We start from the raw sequence: 21,012 nt of genomic DNA on the forward strand, positions 1-21,012 counted from the left end.
TGATTAGTTTCTGGCATCAACAGCTGCATCATTGTGTATATCCCTGTCTATCAGTACATGTCATTAGTAACACGTAACAAGCTGCAGGGGCAGAATGCTGGAAAAGGGCTGAGCAATACGTAACGGTTTTAATTTCTTTCGCAAAATTAACGATAAAATGTGAATAGTTTGAAGAATTTCACATGTGTGTTCAAATAAATCTAAATTAATGTATTAAATATTGATACGGCACAATCTTCTTCGAGGTGTTTCTGTATTGGCCTGCATCTGCACAGTGTTCTCCTCTGCAGTGCAGTGTGTGTGTGCGTGCCAAGTACAGACTGGCATAGAAGGAGACGGACCCCCTCCCCTCTCCTTGATGTTCGTGCACTCAGCACTTTATACCAAACTCCACGCACACACTCCCAGTTGTCACTGCCAGGCCTGAGGTCATTGCATGGAGACATCACACATCCCAACCTAGAAATATGCAGAACTTTCAGATGTAAAAAAAAAAAAAAACAGTTCGACAAACTGCACCTTTGTTTTCCCTAAACCTCGAGTACAAAAGGGCCAAACCAAACCAAGCCAAGCCTGGCGTAGCAGCTAGTATGTCTCACAGCTTGATAACAGCAGACTTGTCTCTTAACGAGAGCTAATCATGACCCTGTGGAAACCCAAATTACTGTTATTGCTTTAGGTTGGCTCATGTGACACATTAGAGTCAAAGTTGGACTAAAGCCAGGCGGTCCAAAACAAATAAAAGACCTGATCCTCTGCCGTCTCCACGCAACTGTTATCAGGTCTGATGATTAAGGAGTCCGTTGCACACCGCGGTGCTCTTAAGTAATCCCATATTTCTGTTGAAGTCATCCCCTCCTTGACCTCGGTGATAAGCTGTGGACCAAAACAAAAACACAACAGAGGGGAAAGACTTGAGCGTCTCCTGGTCTAAATGCAGCCTGGTATCCATTTGCTGCCGAAAGCCCTGCTATCAGCGGACCGTCGGCGTTCCCACCAAACGGCGAGCAGTAACAGGAGAGGAGCGAGGGGGCACGTTTCACCGACGCCAACTGTTCAGGAATGTGCAAACACTTGAGCTCATTATTGGGCTCTCTGAGCTTTTTCACAAGAACAGGAAGAACACGGCGGCGAGACCCCTCGGTGGGAACTTGACAGATGTGGTCATGCTTAAGAAAATACAACTCATTCAGTGAATGGGTGTGAAGCAACCCCACTGACATAAGAAGTATTTTTTATTTTATAACAGAGCTTGTTTCGACTACTTTGACTTCAAATGCCTGCCGGCCTGCCTGCCACCCCCCCCCCCCCCCACATGACAGGGAGGTGAAGGTGACTCCCAGAGGACAGTATAAAGCCACATGAAGGCCTCCAAAATAACTCTTGGTAAAAGCTCTGGTCCGTTCACGACAGGAAACTCGACCGGCAGGAAAGAAAGTTTACATCTGGAGGATTTCAACTTCACCTGGAGGTGTTTTATTTAAACCCATTTTACCGGATAATAACAATGAAAATAGCACTGGAAAAATAAAAAGACTTGCTTTGGTGGGGACCTGCTGCTTCTGGTGGGGCGATAAAGGCGGATTCAGGAAGTCCAGTTTCAGTTATACTGTAAATCCATTTATTTGAAGGCTTACCACATGTCAAAACACTGCAGCTGTTTATAATACTGCAAGAAACAAGTGTGCAGCTCTGCAGAGTTATGGCGTTGCTGTTCATTCATCCAGCAGCTCGATGATCGCAGGGTTAACATTACATTGACCCTGTTCACGTTACAAATAAATAATCTCAATGTGCACTTGCACATATCGAAGCGAGCTATGCAATCGTTGGCAGATGGTGTCGACCCAGTGGTCTCGGTGAAATGAATGACCAGCCCCGCCTCGCACGTTTATATATCATATCACATATATATCTATAGAGTTGATGTAAACTAAAAAGGGCTTGCTGGGTTATGTTTGGTTTCAAAGGTTTTTATGCTGTAGGAAGGGCTAGAACTTTTGTTCTCTTCATTTCTAGGAAAGACTGCATGTTTATGTATCAGCTGTGTTCATAGTCAGATCGTCAGGGTGTTACAGTAAAGCACGTTTAGTTTTTCTTTTTTTTAACCCTGCAGGGCATACAAAATGGCCAGTATTGCATCACCTGCTTTGACACACACACACACACACACACAACACACACACACACACACACACACACACCACACACACACACACACACACACACACACACACACACACACACCACACACACACACACACACACACACACACACACACACACACACACACACACACACACACACACACACACACACACACACACACAAAAACCTGTAAAACTGTCACTCCTGTTTATCCGGCTCTTAACAGCCTGTCTAGTTTTACGCTTGTATTGGAGTGATCTTAAAAGAGCCTCTAATTCATGTTTGAGGGGTAAAGAGCTAATGTTTAACGCTCAGGTTCACTTCCTGAGCGCTCGCTGGGAACAATGAGGTCACTGTCTGAGCAGTCGTGTTATCAGCATGGAGAAGAAGCGCACGCACACACAATTACAGGGAAGTCTGCCTCAAGGTTCAGGTGAGACAACAAGCTTCTTTAGAGAGAGAGGAGAGAAAGAGAGAGAGAGAGAGAGAGATTTAAGAAGTCGTTCCTCCTTTTCTTCCTCCATTAATGATAGATAAAACGAGGCCTGGATGTGACAAAGGGAAGTCTCCGCCCAGTCGTCACCTCGGTCAAATGTGCCATTCCAGGTCAAGTTGAACAAAAAGCTCCACAGTGACAGATGGCTGAGGAAATACAGTGTTTGTCAGGAGGAAATTCAGAGCACGTATGCTCAATAAGGACCCAAAATTAACCACAATCTGCCCGTCAATGCTAAAACTAGGATGAAGATGGAAACAGCTAATAATAATAATAATAATGACCCATTGATTTCTAATCACCCTTTCTTGTCCTGGTGTCGCTGCATGGGAATATGGTGATTAGCACCGAATCCATTTGTCATTTGATGCAGTGCATTTTGAAGCCCGTCACCGATTGGACGAACCCAAGTGTTCTTGTAACATCTTTATCTGTTCTAAGCAGAGCCTACAACACATGTGGACTGCAGTTACTGCCATGGCAACACAACAACATGTCAAAGTGTCACATTAAGTCCAAAGTGGCTGGATACACTTTACACTAAAACTGCAAATGGGGTTTGGGAAAACTGAGAAGTTCAAAGCACATTGGTTGAAGCCAATGAGAACCAAGTCCATCACAAAGTCCACACTTGGCAGTCGGTTGCATGAGTCTTCAATGAAGCTGTGACATGAAAGCCAAAGCAGTGCGAGTCACACAAACCTTCAGGAGACAAAAAGGTGCTTTGTAGCTTCACATCCATCCCGCCGGCCAAACCCTCTGAATCAAAGCCGTGAAAGGAAGGGGTCGTTCGCTTTCATCCCCGGCCCTGAACGCCGCTGTGCATGTAGCATGAAAGAAGGTGATGACCTTCAAATCTTGAGAATGTGTGCGCACAAATGTTTCTGTGTGTGCACACATTCTCCAGATTCAAGTTCGACATCATCGGTCAGTACCATTTAACAATGAGCGGCAGATTTATTTGTGACAATTTGAAATGCACTGCACGGCGTTAAGGGGCGGGAATGTCTCGCAACCTCGTGATTCCATTTGGATTCAGAGGGAATTATAAAGTGAGAATCGATTCATCTTGATGCGTCAACACTTTCCTATACTTGATTTATTTGTTCACACTGTGACAATCTGCTATTGTTTAAATACTGCATACTTGTAATTATTCGTGATTAAAAAACAGATGAATTGTATTCAATTATCTTTACAAACAAATAGAAGACATGTGTAAACTGGAGGGTTACACTTCCAAAATATTGTCCAGGATCGCAAAGAGAACCAACAAGAAAATTAATACAATTAATAAAATCGGGCCTCAATGACTGAGTAGCGGCACAAATCCTTGTAAAAAAATAAATAAATACAGATTTAATTTCTTGCCGAGAGTTCGATGAGAAGATCCATAACACTCTCACGTCTGAATTTGAAGCTGCAGCCAGGAGACGCCTAGCGTAGCTTAGCATAAAGAGGGACACAACAAGCCCGGCTTTGCCCTAATGTAATACATGCTGCCTGCCAGTGTCTCTAAAGCGCACTAGTTAACAGGTAACAACTTGCTTGTTTAATGGTGTGTTATGCGAAGCTTAGCAAACTGGTTTGAATGCTGGTGGATTGGAGAGTCCTGCTTCATAGCAGCCACCGCTGCATTTGTACATCTTTAGCATGCAATAGTCACACGGGTCATTTATTATTGTTACATTTAAGTCCATTGGGCATGCTTATTTAAGTGATTCTGACATTCATGTTGGAATTTAGGACAATTTAACAAGGATTACACAAATAAACCCGACTGAAACGTTAGAATAAACTGATGCACGCACAAACACACACACGCACACGCACACACACTCTGCTAATCACCCCATGATTGTGGCTGGTAATGACAGAGCCAGAGACCCTGTTGCTTTAACCACGCAAACAAAAACAATCCATCGCAGGGTGCCGCGGCTGCTAACTGCTACCGTATGTGCTCACCGCCAGACGCCGTCTTTACAATGAGACGGGGGATGAGCGGCAGAGCGGCCCAGGCTGCTGCACGGCTACACAACACAGGAGAGGTGTGTGCTGAATTAGATTCGGTGTGAATCACTTGACATTTTCTCAAAGCTCTTACTGACATCAATCCCTTACTGAGGAAAAAAAAAAATACACAGGGATTCTATTAAGTTGACTCTGCTGTCTTTCTTCAACTACGCCCTGATTGCTTTTGGGGATGTAAACAGGAAGTACAATGTTGCCGTGGAATCAATTACTACACTGTGGTCCACAACTTGTGGTCGAAGTCCATTTTTTGGTTTAAATTACATTTGTCTGTGGAGTGACTTTTTGACTGAAATGGCGTATCTTTCTCCACGGCCTTCCTTCAACCTCTACTTGGACTTTCTGATTCAAAATGTGTTTTATTAATCATTTTGCTTGTCCAGTCATGTGAATAATTCATCAGAAATGTTGAACCACATAATCCAGATCTCAAAACTGCAGTTTCTCTTTGGCTGCAAGAACAAACGTTGTATAGATAAACCTTTCATAAAAGTGTTTTATATTTGTAAAACCCCCGGAGTGCTTCCACCACCACGCTGCCGTTGCTTATACAGAGTCCCTGCAGATAAAAGGACAAGAATACACACTTCTGTCCTCGATTTCCAACACATAATCAAGTTATTTTCCTTTGGGCTGTCTCACGGGCAAAAGATGCAGAATGAAGCACTGAGATGGGCCGCGTGTCTCTATTACAGGAACGGTCGATAATTCATTTGGAATTAATGGCTTCATTGGGCGATACATTAACATGTGAAAAGCACTAAATAATAAAAGGTTTGTCTTTGGGACCCCAGAACAGACAACTGAAAACAAACAACGACAGCCAGCAGTTCAAGTAAGCGAGGTTGTGGCGCCCTAAAGCTCATCAGTCCACTTTTAAAAGGCGAAAGGGTTCTGTGCCAACCCCTCCACACACATCTGAGTCCCATGTGGGAAGAGATGGGCCGACCATCCATACAGAGCAAGAGCAGCTTTTGTGGACTTCTGTGCCGTGTTGCCGGAGTTGATGTTCCAGCCTTTCATTGCAATATGGAATGTCTGTTATTTTAAATCACTTGTAAAGTTGTATATAACGGGGTCAGCCGTCATGTGTATCCAAATGGAACTGATGTATTTTTCATAAACAGCTTTTGTCAAGCTGTTTTTGAATGTGCCTGTTTTGCAGTGAATATGTGGACGGCCACAGTCACATGGCGGATCAATAAAAAGGGCTATAATCACGAGGGTTATCGGGTTGTGCTTTGGGGAAAAATAAATCTTCCAGAAATCTTTGTCTAATGAAGCAGAACTTTTTCCCTTAGAGAAAGCTGCATTCCTTTCCACACAAAGAAGATTTTTTTTTACCAGTGACTCGACTCAGCTGTAATAAGTGCACGTCAACAGCTGGGCTGCGTTCCACATTTTCACACTATCCGAGATTAGAGACTGAGGAACTGAGGAACTTTATCAACCTGGACTGACCCCGGGTGATAAAGTGGGAGGAGGAGTGATTTTATATTAACATAAAAAAGATATACTTGATGAAGGGTCAGTTCATGAACTTTCCAGCTCCTTTCCTAAAGGGACGTTGGAATCAAATAAATCTATTTGTAACCTCATGCACGATATGAAATTATCCAGAAATCAAGCATTGTTCCTTTTGTCAAATGGTGTTGGACTTTCGTTGCTAAGGACCCATAAACCGTCTGTGGTCAAGCAACGAGGCACAACACTGAGGGGGCGTCGGCCAGAGAGCTGGGGTGTGTGCGCGTATGTGTGTGCGTGCGTTCGGGGACTATCCATTACACAATCCGAGGAAGCAGACGGATTCAGAATTTCAGGATCTGTGTCTGGATGAGGTCATTTCGCATGAAGCAGAACTGCAGGCACGCAGGCACACACACACACACACACACACACACACACACACACACACACACACTCTACTATAGCAACTCCAAACAAAGAGTCTGTGCATGTGGCGACCCCACCCCTGCAGAAAAGAGGGGGAAACAAAGAAAACGAGACAAAACAGACATAACAGTAAGATAGAAAGCGGAGATGAATGCGGCAGCGACGGACATCACACTGCAGCTCCGTGGGCTTCACTTTATGCTCACCCTGTGTCTCATTCATAGCAGAGACATTAACAAAATAAAAAAGGATCTCACACTGTCAATGAAGGGCCTGAACTGTTTTTGCATTAATGTTCCTAAATCCATCCTCAACTTTGGTAGATTCACTTCTAAAACCAGATTTTCACATGAAGACAGAGGAAACCTTCTCATCCTATTAGAATCTCAGGGGCCTCTTAAGCTGTTCCCGCACACAGGTCGCATGCTGGGTACACAGTGACGACAAGGCCAAACCCCCCCCCCCCCCCCCCCCCCCCCCCCCCCCCCCCCCCCCCCCCCCCCCCCCCCCCCCCCCCCCCCCCCCCCCCCCCCCCCCCCCCCCCCCCCCCCCCCCCCCCCCCCCCCCATTCACCTTGGAGCTCCAGAAACAGCAAAGGGAAAAAATCAAAAAGTAGACATTTACCTTTGTATCAAGGTGAAGTCCAGCTACTGAGGCCTAGCAGCCTTCAAGGTCAATTGATGTTGACAACAGCCTCATCTGCACGTTAAAAAGATAGTAGAACAAACCTCTGACCGTTTGGACTTTTGACATTTTCCTTTTCCAATCTTTTCATTTTTTTGAGTCTATCCTGCCAAGATTAAAGCTGGGACTCTGCTGTTGCTGCTGAAAGGTTGTGGTTAGAGTCCACTCAAGTACTACATGCACTTAGATGTGTTTCACTGCTTTACTGTTGCATGGATAAAGAAGATATTAAGAGTGAAACTGACAATGTGATTAAACTACAAACTACAAAAAATGCCAAGCTGCTGTCCTCAGGGTGAACAGTGCAATGTAGCTGTGATGCCAGTAACCAGTGAGCAATCCCAAAAGCTAATGCTCTCTCGTCCACAGCATTGACACATGTGAACTATGAAATGGGTGGTCTCCACAGAACGGAAATGGGCCAGGGGGGCTTTGATGAGCTCTGGTTTTATTTGAAAGGAAATCTCAGCATGTCTCTCCCACAAGAGGAAAAGAAACAAGCAGAGTTCTGCTCAGTGAGTCATTGTGCCGCGCTTTGACCCTTTCTATCACTTCTCACTGCTCAATGACACGGTCAGAACGGGGTGGAAAACAGCCTCCAACAAGTGTGTGTGTGCACATGTGTGTGTGTGTGTGTGTGTGCGTATGTGTGTGTGTTTATGAGCATGTTTCCGGGCCTGTCAGGGTTGCGACACAGATTCATACAAAGCATCCACCATGGGAAGGAAAGTGGCCGCAACTGATGCTGATGACATCCAGGAGGTCAGGCATCTTGCTGACCCCCCCGGGGTCCTTCCTCGCCTCGTCAACAATCCATTCACTGAGCTCCGCTGTCATGGAGAGTCCAGCAAACACAGATAGATGGAAGAATTTCAGCTTTGAGGAGGAAAGACGTCCATTTAGCTGGTGCTTGTAGTGTGTGTGTGTGTGTGTGTTGATGAGATAATGATGATTCAATATCCAATATTTATTTTACGGGTTTATTCAATGGTTTTCTGCCAATGCAAAATAGTTATTTGTCAGTTGCAACCTTAAAACAGAAGAATTTCATTATTTAATCAAACATATGACAAGTTCCTTGACCCCAGACATGAAGAGCATTGTTTCACTGTCGTCTTCCTTGTGTCGGTTTCAAGTCTGCTCTATTGAACTTGGAACCACAGCCAACAGGAATGATGTCAGGGTGTACTGAAATAAAGTGTTATTTTGAAAATATGATTCAATTGGTTTCGAGCTTCGTTGTAAATCTGCTTCCCAAAGTCATCTTGGAACGCTTAGCATCTCAGTTCTGCTTAAAGCCAATGGATAACAATACCTCTATAGCAGAGATGCTTTTGGGATGCTAGACCCTCAACATGGGATCCGTGCCCTCTATTAAGGGGTCCTGGAGTAACTTAGGGTCCATTTCCCTCCATTTTGTGGTCTGCCTCCTTATCACTCCTATTTTGTGGTTGTCCAAATGTGTAGCTGCAGTGTTCCAGTGCCTCTCTCACTCTGGGACAGTGCGTGTGTGTGGGTGTGTGTGTGTGTATGTGTATGTGTATGTGTGTGTGTGTGTGAGAGAGAGAGAGAAGGAAGAACAAGCTTCCTGTCAGGATGTGGGGTCTAGCAGGGGGACAGTGGCACTTAGCCAAAAGTTACAACTTTCTGCTGAGAGAGAGAGAGAGAGAGAGAAAGGATTCTTCTGCAACATTTGGGGCTCACGCTGAGCTCCGGATGAACCTGAATGAGGCAAATTATCAGCGTCTTTCTTGCGCCACAATCATGGTGAAGGCTTCACTGACATCCAGACTGTAGACAATTAGACCACCATGGAGGAGAAAATACTCCAGAGCCTGGGCCTCCTAGATCCCTCCTCCGGCCTCGCTACCCTCTCCGGTGATCTCCTTTGCCTGATTCATCTGCATTCTCGCTTCCTTTCATCATAATGTAGTTCATGTTATCTACGTCTTGGAAATCATTCGGATCCGCACAAGTAGTGCAAAAAGGGGTACAATTGCTAATGCTCTGAGGAGGAATTTCAGTTTTATTGAGCAAGAACTGTAATGCTAAACAAAGTGTGAGTCGTCATAAATACTGTAAAATATACATTTTCTTATAACCAGGATGATTACTCAGTCAGTGTCTACGGCTGTCGGGATGAATAGGAAAATTGCAATCGTCCCACTATCACATGATACCTCAAGGAGATTCATATGATCTTTTCATTCACACCATTGTTCAACAAGTAGCATTTCTAGCACTCTGAACATACAAAAAAATGCTCTAGTGGGATTTGAAAAAGATTTTAAAAAAGGTACCAAACACATTTCTGCACAAACGTATAAATGACCCCATTACCAACCGTTAAGGATGTGGATGAGTGTTTCTGTGTACATGTGTACAAGTAGGCCCAGCTGTTTCCTCACACCCATCACACACACCCATCACACACACACACACACACACACACACACACACACACACACACACACACACACAGGAAGAGCTCAAAGGACTCTAGTGATGCAATCCGGAAGGAAAACTTTGAATTGCAACTGACAATCACCACAGATGAGTACTAAAGTTAATTTTCCCTGAGAGCTGCTAAATGCTGTCTTTGAAAATGTTGACTATAAGTGACTTGGGAAGCCTTGGGCTTTTACAACTAAATGTACTAGATTGACTCGTGTTTTTAATAAGAGATTAAATGCAGGTATGTTTTAGTTGCTTGATTTAAACTTTCTAGGTTCAGTAATCATCAAGATTGTGACAAACCGTAAAAAACAAATCCAGGCTTAAAGAGGTTTTTATATCCAGTGAGCCGTTTCATAAACAAACTTATCTATTTGGCATCCTGACAGGAGGATCTTTCCTCTATAGCTGACTTGCAGCCTGTATCACCATCACACGTGTCACTGTCGACTTGAGGCTGACGAGGAACATACCAAGCATCTAATGGCTGTTGTCTTAAAGATATCTCAAAGCAGGAAGGATTACGCAACCGATGACGGATCATTAAGCACAAGGGATTATCTTTCCAAACTTCAAAAACTTCTAAAAGCTTGTGCAGGCTAATGGTTACGGGGAACTACGGCGTGCCACTGTGCATCAGCGTCAAATCTAAGTGGCTCAGCTCACTCGTCCAATAACATTTTGAGAAACATGTTTTGCTTTGTGAAACAAAATAAGACCTTTTATTAAAAGGCCACGCTTTAATTCAACGACAATAAGAAAAAAGGTAACGCCTGCACATTTACTTATCAATGTTTTAAATCATACTCAGATCTTCTTCAGTTCAGAATGTTTGAAAAGTGGAAACCCGTCCATAATTATACAACATGCACACTAACAGACAAACAAGCTCTAATGGTTTTATAATTATAGCTGACGTTTCCACTTTTCAACTCTTACCTGAGGAATAGCCAAGTCATTCATAAAATCATTCATAAATTAGCTTTGCAACTACACAATATAATTAATCTTCATCAACTTGAAAAAGGAAGAGAAAGGGATTTAAGGGGAAATTGCGAGGTTGTGTGTTCAGCCCCCTCACCACCGAGTCAATATTTGCCGATACAGAAGAGCTTCCCGCTGAATGATGAAGTCATTGTTTTTTGGGACTTTAGAAACAAGGTTTTTTTATTGTTTTGCAGTGACTTTGTGGAAGTTTTTTCCTGATCTGATGTGAGGTCCTGGGTCAGGGATGTCGTATGTGTACAGATTGTAAAGCCCTCTGAGGCAAATTCGTAATTTGTGATATTGGGCTATATAAAAAAACTGAATTGAATTGAATCCCAGGGACGTTGAATGTGTTTGTGCTGGTTGGTTGGTATGTTTCCTAGTCATATAAAAAGTGACGAGATGTTAGATGACCCTACCAGTGAAGCATGCTGGGGCATTAAGGATTCAAACTGGGCACCTTCCTCTTCATATTAGTCTTCAAAGATGTTGATGAAAACAGAACCCCAACCAACCCTTTGGCATTAGTAAGTAATAACCTTTACTTACAATACCCCGCTGTCATAACTACTTCCCGTCTTTGGTAGCTACAGCAATCTTTGGAAGGCTTCTGACCCAAAGTACTGATGGGATGTCAGATGTCAGACATGCCACGTAATGATTTAAATTGGCATCACAGACATGTGATCCCGAAGTTGGATCTATGTCAAAGGTCACAGCCTTTCTGGAGGGAGGCGCAGGGTCTCATGTTACATCTCAATTAGCCACCGATTTGTCAGCCAGGCATGTAAATGCGAGGATCACCCCCAGGGCCTTCATGGCAGTGTCGGGGCCCATTAGCATGATCAAACACAGGGGAGTGGATGGGGGTTGGAGAGTGACCTCACTGATGCCTGTTGCTGAAATATCAGTCTCCTGGACCCGCGAGGAGGGAAGTCTCGGCTGCGAGATGAATCGCAGGGATACATTTTTGAGCTTTGCAAGGCGATACTGAAGCTATGCGCCGAGAAATTCCACAACTCCCTTCTGTCTGTCTCTCTCTCCCCCTTCGTGCCCTTTGGCTTACAGCACCGTCCTCATCCCTCAGTTTTCCTCCCACCCCGTGATGCCTTTTACAATATCCTTGTCCGTTAATATGGTTGCGAGACAAAAGATGATGGAAATATGATCGGGCAACACAGCAGTTAGCCTCCGCTTTGCTTTTTCCTATCAAGCTTCTTTCAGATCAGACAGTTACCAGAATATCGTCAGCAGACGTGAAAAAGGGGAATAGTGCTTTCAAGTTGATGTGGTGACTTGACTCGGTTTACAAGGTGCCTGATGGAACAGACAGACCCGTTATTTATGATAGTTTCCCCCGCCCACACTCACCCCTATATATTATATAATTAGTTTCCCCGGGGGTAACACCGCATTAATATTCCCTTTCAAATCATCCCCTCTGTTTAAACAATCAGACGGAAAACGCCCACCGTCGCAACAGGCCTTTCTTGGATCGTCCGTTTAAAGACGAGCATGAAGGGTTCTTTCCACATTTGAGATGAAGGCAAGGAAGATTGATGGCTCGTTGAGGTGGCGACATAAAGCTCGACCGTGCATCGCATATGGAGGAACTAAGAAAATCACAGAAAATGAGATCGGAGGACGCTTAGTCACAGCCGACAATGCTGGATGGCTTTACCAGAGGACAGTGGGCAAGGTGAACTGAGAAGACAAAGTTTTCAATTTGTCCCAAATAAGTCGCGGAGGAACAGTTTCACTCATTCCTCCCCTCATCTGTCTTTCATCTCCTTCGTCCTCCAGCAGGTCCTCCATCTCTCTCACACTCTGTCCACTCTCCGTCTTGCTGAGAGACGGACAGTGTAGCGTCCTGGCAGCTCTCCACCCTCCCTGCCTGGGCGGAAAAATAAACAAGTGTCCACATGTTCCAGAGGAATTTTAATGACTTCCATAACTTGGACTTCTTTACCTGCCAAACCCCAGGCATGGGAAAAACAGTGGACTCTGGAAGAGCCACTGTTAGCGGCACTGATGACGAGCTTTGTGAGCCTGATGCCAAGTAGCATCCTTTGAAGAGCCGAGCAGCTTCATAGAGATGTTCAAGCCAGAAGCCATTTAGACAAAACTGAGCAGAAAATGTCTCACCTGGATTTAATTAAAGTAGAATAACGGAAAATATTTATCAAAACTGATTGATCGGTGGCTGCCAAATGTACTGTAACATTCAGAATGCACAAATAAAACTAAAAATACATTTGCACCAATAATGAACAGGGGTTAGAGTGGACCTTGAATGTCCCATTGCGCGATTAAGCACACATTAAACGCGTAGTGGCGTTATCAGCAGTGATCAGTGCAGCCACACAGCAGGGAACAACCGCATGCGAGTTGACCCTATGGACCAAACAGTGTGTATCGGCTACGGAGGGTTTCTATTGTGACGCAACAAGGGCTCCGATCACATTTTTTAGAGTAAAGTATGTATCCCAAATGAATCACTTTTCCCCAGTGCTGGAAAGTCGCTGGTGTGTATGAGTGCACACATGATTGTTCAAGAGTGTATGTTTGTATGTGCAGTGATTGAGGTCCAGAAGAAACTCACTGCCAGGTGGGAAAAGCCTCGTTGGGAGTGTGTTTTAATGGGGTCGTGACCCACAGACTGTCAGGTCCCAGACTTAACTGACCTGACCTGAGAGCGGACATGGGATTGGTCTGTGTTAAGAGCCGAGGGAAGGCAATAAATCTGTTGGAATTACCATGTCACCCCAAATATGGAGGCCCATTTTAAGAAAAAAAGAGAGACTAAAGACGAAACAAGTAAACAGCCCATTGAAAACTATGGTGATCCAATTCTTGACCCAGCTTTTAACACGATTTCTAATTAATTTTGTACCACAAAATGTCAGTTTTGAACTGTGAATCTTTGCTTCACTACACTGAATTTTTTAAACATAAAAAGGGCTGCATTACATCTGTGCATTTTTCACCTGCATGGCCCCCTCTTCGCCATAATTAGCAGCACATTACGAAATCAGACTATGTGTTTTATTACAGATGTGTCAACGATGGGGAACACCCAGCCCGCTGGCAGGACCACTGTTTAGATTTCTGATCTCCTCCGTTGTGTTTTTCTTTCCCTCACAACCCGGGACCAGCTGCAGAGGAAATGACAATACGAAGAGCAAACAACAGAGATTAATAACACCTCCTCCCACCTACTCATGCTCCCTACTCTCTTCTTCCTCCATGTAGCTGGTCTTTCTCAGTACATGTGGCTTGTTTGACCTCCCGGGCCACTTCTCAATCTGCATTTCTACTCGTTTCATCTCCTCGATTGCGACCCCTGACCCATGAAATTGATATGTCCACTCCGTCTTGCACAAACCCAGGAGGCTCACTCATTTGCAGATTTCGTTGCTCCACCTCCTTTCCCCTCGTTGGACCCCGACTTCCGTCATGCATCAGGAATCTGGGCTGTATTCTCCAACTTTAAGCCCACAACGATTAGCAGGCCTCGGAGGGCGGACCCACAGAACTCCCCTAGAGTTGTGATGATAGAGCTTCGTGGCTCAACACAATCAGGAGAACTGAGTAAACCCCGTCTGTATGTGTATCTGAACAGTAAATCATTTCAGCCCTTTTATAAGCTCTCATTCCCTGTAGTTGTCACAGTGTGGTAAATACAGGTACATGCTGACTTTAAAAAGTCCCTCACAGAAGAAGAATAAAAAGGTACAGACAACCACAAAGAGTCAGAAACATAAACCTGATGCAGCAGATCAGGAAGAGAAACTACAATCGGAGCACAACTAGCTACCTCCTAGCTCTAATCCAGTATGTGTGACAGATGTAGGATGATGAGAGGAAAGGAAAGCCTTAGAGATGAGGCACACGATCAACAGGATTCACAGAGACAGAACAAAGATAAAAGGTTAGAAGTTAACATGGAAGTGTCTCTTTTCTTTCCCTTTGGAGAGCACCTTGAATGACTGATGATTTAGATTTGATTCTCTCAAAAACCCATTTCTTTATTCTCTACCCCAGACACGCTATGGGGGGACTGCTCATTGAAAGTACCAGGCCTACACAGTCTACAAAAAGGATTCTCACGTCTGATTGTTTCAAGACAACCACCTTCACAAATAAATGAGCGATCAAAAAAACACAACATGACAACAATGAATTTGTAAACACTAAAATAAATATTCGGCTTAAGATCACCTATCACTGACTGCCATTATAACCCAAATGTAATGGATTCAGGGTCATAGATTTCCTCACCAAACGCTTTTGAGCCTTTACTGGCACAAGGTTGTCTCCCGCATTCCGTCGTCAAAACAGAGCCACTGAGTCTGCGTCCGCGGGAACGTTAGCTAGCTAACAGTGAGAACACGTTGGCCTCTACCGGATGACTTGACGTGGTTATGCATTTTTAATTAGACCGTTTCTTTGTGAATTCTTGAGCACATTTAGAAGTACAAATAATAATGTAATAATAAATGACCAAAGTAATATATTTGATCTCATATATTATAGTTGACCGTCTGGCATTCCTCCGCGGCACAGGAGATGGCGCTCTTAGGCCCACCATTATGAGTCTCATACAGACTGATGTACAGTATATTCCAGCACTTGGGAGACTTTAATTGTAAAAAAGACTAACTTAAATAAACACAAACTCTGCTTCAGTAACTAGGTTTGGTTTTAACATCAAACCACAGCTGGTTCCAGCATTGAGATCTTCAGCCTCACTCTGATGTAATTCCCTTGATGGGAGGTGTGGGAAATCAAACTGGAGACCCTCCTGCTCACATATCCACTTCTGAACGGGAGAAAACCCATCCCAACTTTGTAAATGACTTCCAGGTTTTGGTTAAGAAGGACGAAGGAAAGAAACGATAGAAAGAATAAGGGGAAAAAAAGGAAGAGAAAGGGATTTAAGGGGAAATTGCGAGGTTGTGTGTTCAGCCCCCTCACCACCGAGTCAATATTTGCCGATACAGAAGAGCTTCCCGCTGAATGATGAAGTCATTGTTTTTTGGGACTTTAGAAAACAAGGTTTTTTTATTGTTTTGCAGTGACTTTGTGGAAGTTTTTCCTGATCTGATGTGAGGTCCTGGGTCAGGGATGTCGTATGTGTACAGATTGTAAAGCCCTCTGAGGCAAATTCGTAATTTGTGATATTGGGCTATATAAAAAAACTGAATTGAATTGAATCCCAGGGACGTTGAATGTGTTTGTGCTGGTTGGTTGGTATGTTTCCTAGTCATATAAAAAGTGACACGGCCGGGATGAACAAAGCAACATCCTCCACCAGGTATGCGCCGTTGTTCCTGAGACAATTGCTCAACCTGCCACACATCACATTTAATCTGTAACCATCAGACTATTTATCAAAAAATTTCTGCCATTTCATTGCGATTCTCATTTTCCTCTAAGAGCGCTAAAAATAGAAAAGTAGAATTAAAGTCTCCACTTATGACAGGGGATTGATAACTTAACACGTATTACGATGCATGCTTTGTTAGCAATTGTAGTTGGAATCAATAGGGCATTAAAAGTTACAATAAAACAGCTTTTCTCCACTTACCACAGCTCCCAAAACATCAGAATGGCTTAAATTGGATGCTGAGCGGTTTCTTACTTGAATAGCTTGCATCAACGTCATTAACAAACGCCACTAAAGGGATGATTTAAGTTTTATGCAAACAAAAGACCGGAAATCCCTAACTAGGAACAGCTGATCCGATGCCAGACACCAGTAAATTAGTAAATGAGTGGACAGTAATCGCTGAGAGAAATAAATCAAAGTGAATGACACAAGCCCAAAAGGAACTTAATGGAGAGCAAAGGTTGGTCATAAATGCGAGGGAGAAATGTCCTGTTGTGTCATCTCCCCATGGCACATTTTGTGGTTTTGGTGAATTTTAAAAAGAAATGTCATCTGGTGGAAACGTTTACTCTTAGCATCTTCGGCATTCAGTAACTAGCTTGAGCACATCTTTACGGACAATTGACTTATTTGATGCACACTTTAAATATTTTCAAATTGTAATAAAATTAAAGTAGGCAGATTGTCAAATAACATTTACCAAGTCAGGAGTTACATATAACCGTTTATCAAGCGCCTTCAGTGAGTCTAACAGGTGCATATAGAGTCTCACTTCTTCTTCTTCTAGAAATAACTGCGAGATCCAATTATAGTGAAGAGTTCAGAGAGTAATATGGCAGCATGTACTGCCACTCTGGGTTGAGCAAAGCTCTCCCATGAACTCTGACCTGGCCAGAGCAGCCTATAAAAAATAGTAATGGTTTCAATCTACAAGCCTCAAAGCATTGTGGTCACGGTTGACTGGGGTCAGAGAGAAGAGAAGGCCGTGCCAGGCATTTCTATTGGCATTTAGCCATTTAACTGATATTATGATCCAGAGGAACAGAGTGAGGACACGAACATCAGCTGCAGCAAGATCCTCAGTAAAGCAAACAACAACAACAACAACAACTCAACCACACAGCATCAATCCTCCTTTTATTGGAGCCGCTTCCAAGAATCTGACGAAGCAACGTGACAGTTAAACCGTCTGTGGGAGAGGACAACAGCAAGTCAACAAAAAAACAGATATAATTTTAAGACCGAAGGAAATTGAGGATCAGTTGTCCATGGGAGTATCAAACTTCAGAAGACCCCAGTGTTTACTAAATATAATAACCTTGACTGTAAAATAAAATGTCCATTTAACCACACTGGTTCCTGCTTTCCTTTGTGCAAAGAAACGTGATCGTAGGGAGTTTGGACCTGTGCGTGTGAACCAATACAAAGCTCGCATCTAAGCCCCTCAGTGGCAGCCGGCCCAAATACATTTGCTTTAACTTAGAGCTGGATTGAGGGGAGGGTTCAATCAAAACCAAATCACAACCATCAAAAAGGCTTCTTCTGCCAGCAATGACTCCTTTGCTCTGCGAGCCGACAGGTGACGCTCCGCAGAGTTTATTTTATACAAACAATTAAGCACTAATTTAAAACATTCTCTCTCTCTCTCTCTCTCTCACACACACACAGGGGATGACTTTTTTGAAAGCTAAATTAAATGCAGCTGACTCGGGACAGCTGGAACACATGTGGCATGACATAATCACATGCAGGCTTGCAGAACTATTTAACACACTCACACAAACACACACACACACACACATTAGAAAGAAGAGTAACACCCATTTCTTGGATACTAAGACACCCTCTTTACTGTCTCTATGTAAAATGCACAAACACACACTCACAAACACACACACACACACACAAAAGGTCCATCAACCCTCCTAAAGTGGAAACATAAGGAGAGGACTGGGAGCGGTGCTTGGGTCACTGAGGCTGATTGAGACAGCGGGACGATACTTCACATTTGCCGGGGGAGCGGAAATCAAGGCCAGCAGGGCCGCAAATCATTCGGCCTGAGGCAGCAATATTTTCTTCAAGGGCCTCGGCACACAGAGCCATTCCTAAAACAAGGAGGAAAACCTCAGAATGAACAAAAGAGGAAGACCAAACAAAGCCTGATGCAAGATCCTGTTTTATTACTTCATTACAAATATTTGATTTGACGATTCAGGATTCGTCAGAGGACTAATGCTGCGTTCACACCAAAAGTGCTGCGAATATTCGCAACGCTTTACCGACTATTTATGGTTTATTCGCTTCATTCACGCCTTAGAGGGGGCGTGGCTTATCTCTGTGTCTTTACTCCGTGGAAACAGTTAGCATTTCCGCCATCCACCATGGAAGAAATAACCACTATTTCTGCTTTTTTTTGTTGTGGAAATCCCACAAACATCGGAACATCAAACGCCCTGGCGTTTGGGTTCATAACATCAGCCGTAGGCTCACACAGCTCGGTAACTTTCACCGACTACGTCTGAATAACTGCCGCTTCCAGCGCTACTAGAGCAGCAGCCAGTTAAGATTCACCAACGGCACAACGGCAGTGATGACGGCAGAGCATCTCAACGCTGATTGGCTTTCGCAACTCAGCGGCCGGTGAATCTTTTACCCGCTTCGCTCTATTCGGGCCGCCTGGCAAAAATGTGCGTCATTCGCAACCATTCGTGTCTGTGCATTGACTTTGCATGGGATCTACTCGCGCAAAAAAATTTGCATCGCTTTTGGTGTGAACGCAGCATTAGGCCATCGCCATGGCAGCCAGTGCCATGGATCCAGGGTGTGTATGCAGATTATACTTCTCCTCTGCAGACAGAGTTGCATCTCAAAGCAGAATACACTCCATCTTGGTAAAACGTCTACGAAGCAAGACCATTATTAAATGAAACTGACCGTCCCAATTGTCATGAAAAGTGTGACTGTAATCTACTTTTCAGCAAAAACAACATCCTCACACATTCAACCAAATTACGCAGTATAAAAAATGGAACGTTTTATACACAATCTGACACTTTCTTTAACATTACACTACCCCATTGATATATTATGCAATCAATAATGTTCTCAGAGGACCTCTATTATAAAGTAATGTGCACCTTGGTGAAGACAACAGACATGGAACAATAAAGGACGAACGTGTGTGTGTGTGTGTGTGTGTGTGTGCGAGAGAGCGAGAGTGAGAGGAAGCAGCACCATGGATGCAGGTGTCTGCTTCACTGATGTGACTCCATCACGCTTCATCACTTCAGCGCTGAGCAGACGAGCTTGACAGGACGTCAGTTTTAGTTGCGAGCAGCTGCAGAATTATTTCAGCTGAGTTTGTCAGGAGGAACAGTGAGATGACATCACCCACATTTGTAGATTTAATTTCTGGTGATCGTAATTTTAATCAAAAACAATATTCAGCATAATAAATTATTTCCTCTGTTGACTTGAAATTAAGCCTTAATCACATAAAATAATCTGGTGTATCAGGGACTGATTCTACTGCCTTTTCAAGCATGAAGTAATTACATTTTATTAATTTGGCGGTTGGCTATTTCGCTAGCTAACTGGTTAATTTGACCATGCTTTAATGCTACAGTTACATAAAAAGCACAACATGAACTGCTGGGCTTGGTCTATATGTTACTTCAAAATGTAGCCTGACTTTACTTACGTACCACTATATACATTAACTTCCTCCTATAGCCAATGGTACAATTAAACTGGAGCAGCCAGATTTCCACCAGTAGAGGGCAGTCATGCATATTTATGACACAATATGTAAAATTTAAATAGTTTTCAGTAATACGTCAAGATCTGGACGTGAATCCATCAATGACGCCACTAAATGCATATACATTGTGTTTCAGCTGAAAGAAAAGTGGTTTGGGGGTTTAGTTACTCTTGAAGAAGAAGACAAGTAGAAATGCTCCATAACCTCGATCACGCCAATCACCCTAAGCGATATGAAACTGAACAAAATGATGTTAGCAACACATTCAAGGCTGGTAAACACATAACAACACGTGTAAAGAACAACCAAACCACTGACTTTCCCAACTTCCAGTCAGTTTTCAGACCATGAAAGGGGGCCTTTCATAGGAACCCAAAACAACAGCCAAAAATAGAAACCAGCCGCTCCATACAGTTCCTTATCACTGTTCAGCCAATGGTAAACGGACACCTGGGGAATCACAAAAGCACTTGACTTTATCAATCCGCATTTCCCTCAGGGGTACAGATGTATAGGAGTCACAAGATGAGAAGAAACATTATAAATAATCAACTCTCAAAAGTTATAAACAGTGGAGGACTATTCGTACAGGCAATAGCTCATCTCTTATCAGCGGCCCAGATGCATGAAGCCCAGCCCCCTCTATAAACTACAAGCACATGAACCTAACCCCCACCATCAACCCATGCTGACACTTGAGAGGGTGGCACCTCTCTTCTGCACACAGAAAGCCATCTCGGGCCCATTCACAGCTCCATTCTTCTCCAAAGTGAAAGCAATGTGAAAGGAGGGAAGAGGCCCTCTGCTCTATGTCATTTAGCATGAACCACAGCAGAAAGTGTTCTGCTCGCTTCCCGGCTTAGAAGGTATTCATGTAGCTTGAACTTATTGTGCAAGAAACATAACATTCATGCAAGAATGTATCCCAGATTCACAGTTTTTCCTCAGTACTCTCTGCTCTAAGAAATGTGCACAGACAGCAGTGAGATAGCAGCCTTGATGGTGTAGAACACAGCATCCATTATATCAGTCATAGAAGCAGGACTATTTAACACACACACACACACACACACACACACACGCACACACGCACACACACGCACACAAACTTGCAGTCACACCTAAAGCCGTAAATTCATGTACAATAAGTGAACAACCGGCTAGTA

The 21,012-nt window shown here is 43.7% G+C and overlaps 1 protein-coding gene across 5 annotated transcripts in view; it reads right to left on the reverse strand.

Annotated features, from left to right (window-relative positions):
• Positions 1-21,012, reverse strand: part of add3a (adducin 3 (gamma) a) — an 86,169-nt gene that overhangs the window by 36,701 nt on the left and 28,456 nt on the right. The window lies entirely within an intron of this gene.

This window comes from Cyclopterus lumpus, chromosome 1 (genome assembly GCF_009769545.1).
Source record: "Cyclopterus lumpus isolate fCycLum1 chromosome 1, fCycLum1.pri, whole genome shotgun sequence".
Taxonomy (NCBI): Eukaryota; Metazoa; Chordata; class Actinopteri; order Perciformes; family Cyclopteridae; genus Cyclopterus; species Cyclopterus lumpus.